The following is a 2,974-nucleotide window of genomic DNA, read 5'->3' on the forward strand; positions in this document are numbered from 1 at the left end:
GGTGACTGATTTTAAAAGGCCAATACCAGTCTCAACACACATTTTTTGTTGTTAAGTGTCACTGAGTTGAGTCTGACTCAGAGTCCCTATATAGGTTTTTCTAGGAGCACCTGGTGGGTGTGAACCACCCACCTGTGGTTAGGAGTTCATTGCCTATTCTAAAGCGTAGCATCAGTACTTCATTTCAACTCACATTGCCTAGACTGTCTGACTTTCTGTGTTTCATTCAATTTTGTTTATGAATCTCAATTTTCCAAATTTCATACAGTCCATTTTCCAAATGTTGTTACTTACAGCTGTTTCTTTTCACTTTGACTCATGTCACTTCAGTAATGAAGGTTCTGAGTTTCTGCTTATACTTTTGAGGCCAGTGCATGTTTTGTCCTGAGTACTACACCACTTCCCCTCCTCCCCTTTTGTCCTTCCTCTCTTCCTTTTCCTCCCTTGGTGGCTGTTGCTCAACAGTTACATACTCCATGAACCCTCTCTAACCTCCTCCTAACCTCAGGATCAGTGGTTTGGCTCCTTCCCCCCTCCTCCCCCCCAATTTCCCAGCCTAACTCCAGTGCCTGGGCAGAGATCTTGAGAAGTAAGTGGTGCCTCAGCTGAGAAAAGACTACAAGCCTTTGCTCACCATCCCAATAGCTAAGTTTGCCATTGCTGTGACATTGAGGCTAACACCACTCACCTGCTATACTCACAGGCAGACAATGGCTGGTTTTACCTTCAGTGGCATAACACCTCATAGCTATTCCTTAATCAGCGATTAAAAAGATGGTATACTTATCTACAACAGGGATAAAGAAGAGACTGCATTGGAATATTTCTGGGTCATAGAGTGCTGTGTGGGGTGCAACATTGAATAAGGATGCCAACAATGCAGCTACAATAGCTGTAGAGCTCACAGCCAAAGTGTGGGATGCTGTCCCAGGAGATGAATTGATGACCCAGGCTCATAAACTCATTGGCAAGAGTGTGGATTTCACTCAGTATCGTAACTAATTTTTAACTGGGAGACAAGATAAACTGTTATACATCTATGCCTTGAACAAACCTGCAGTAAGAACTAAGGAAATCAGCAGCCACACTTCTAGTATTATGAAGGGTCTATGGTGCAGTGACTAAGGAAGATCATAGAAAAATTGATGCTTTTGAGTTATAGTGTTGGAGGAGAATACTGAAAGTGCCATGGGTTGCCAAAAGAACCAATAGATCAGTTTTGGAATAACTGTACCCAGAGTGTTCCTTGGAAGCCATGATGGCCAAACTTCATCTCTCATATTTTGAGCATATTGTCAGGAAGAAGCAGTGACTGGAGAAGGATATCATGTTTGGTAAGGTGGAGGGTCACAGAGAAAAAGAAAGACCCCCCAGTGGGATGGATTGGCCAAGTAGCAGCATTGCTGGACTCAAGCGTTGCAACAGTAGTGATATTGGCCCAGGACAGGGCAGTGTTTTGTTCTGCTGTGCATAAGGTCACTATAAGTTGGTACTGACTTGATAGCACCTAACAACAACAGCAATGGTTCTATTGTTGTTGTTGTTAGGTGCTATCAAGTCAGTATTCGGTGATGTAGTATATGCACAGGTCTGGGAACTGCAAGGTCTGTGGTTTGATGGTTCAACCCATTAGCTTCTCCTTGGAATCCCTATACAGAGTTATTGTAAGTTGAAATTGACTAAGCAACACTTAGAAACAACAGCATGGTGCAGTGAGGAAAACAGATTCTTTTAGCTGATGACAAAACTCTCTACTATTATGGGACCATGCTACTAAGACACAAGTGAAATCTCTATTTTTTAGTATGTCTGATAACAATATGGAATCTTTTCCTGAGGGAGAGACCTTGGTGATAACATATGGATGTTCTATTGCTTTACATAGTGCAGTAAGTTTAGATGCAATTAAATCTCTGAAGCACCTTCACCATCAATTCTGCATATCTTCACACTGAGAAGGAATTTCTTGTTGCAGACGGTAAAGATTGTAAACTTCATAAATGTGATTATAATGTTCTGTTGTTTTTTGAAGGGCCTTCAAGTCGATTCTGACTCACAGTGACCCAGTTACTCTTTCAGAGGAGCAGTTGGTGGGTTTTAACTGCTCTCCTTGTGGTTCACAGTCCAGTGTTTATCCTACAGTGCCACAACAGAATTCCATGATTTTAATAGCAGTGAAGAATTAGAATCCTACAAAGGCCACGTTGGTCTTATTCAGCCTGTGAAATTTAGCCCAAATGGAGAACTCTATGCCAGTGGTTCTGACAATGGAACATTGAGAATATGGCAAACTGTTGTATGAAAACATATGGCCTTCCAAAAGGTGTGCTTCCTGAATAAGATTGTGGTGAGCTGGAAAAGTTGAAGATTAGCTCTCCAGAGACAACAGAAGAGCTAGAAGACATTGCTTGAGAGAATTCAGATTCCATCTATAGTTGAACTCCTGAAGTTAAGTACAGATCGTAGAACTTATACCACATATAGTATACAGCCTGTGGCCTTAAACAAACAAGCAGATAAAAACATCAACCTTCTAGGACTATTTGTTGCTTAAGGCAAACATGGGCAGTAAATAAAGGGGAATATAATTTAACTCCAGCACTGGACGTAACTTGGCATTATTGTAAATGAAAACTTTTAAGTATCAGAAGAAAGACAGTGGAAGCACAGCATCCTACTGTACTTCAGAATGTATTTGTGCAAGCCAATATGCAATTCCTCTTATTATAATTAGATTTTGTACAGATGTTTATGTTCTTATCGAGAAAAATTATATAATGGCCTACTTTTTTGGCTTTTTCCTTAAGTAGAAAGATATTTTTTGCTTTTGTCATTAAGAATAAGGACACTATAATGCAAATTATTTGAATTCTAGTTCATTGTACACTGTTTCTGAATATCATGTTTTTAGTTGTCTAAATAAATTGCATTTAAAACAAACAAAAAAGAGACCTGAAGTAGGCAGGGCTTGATG

At 40.1% G+C, this 2,974-nt stretch overlaps 1 pseudogene; it reads left to right on the forward strand.

The window, feature by feature from the left end:
- Positions 1 to 710: 710 nt before the first annotated feature.
- LOC102811756 lies at positions 711 to 2,466 on the forward strand (annotated as a pseudogene).
- Positions 2,467 to 2,974: the final 508 nt, after the last annotated feature.

Source organism: Chrysochloris asiatica, unplaced genomic scaffold (genome assembly GCF_000296735.1).
Source record: "Chrysochloris asiatica unplaced genomic scaffold, ChrAsi1.0 scaffold00553, whole genome shotgun sequence".
NCBI lineage: Eukaryota > Metazoa > Chordata > Mammalia > Afrosoricida > Chrysochloridae > Chrysochloris > Chrysochloris asiatica.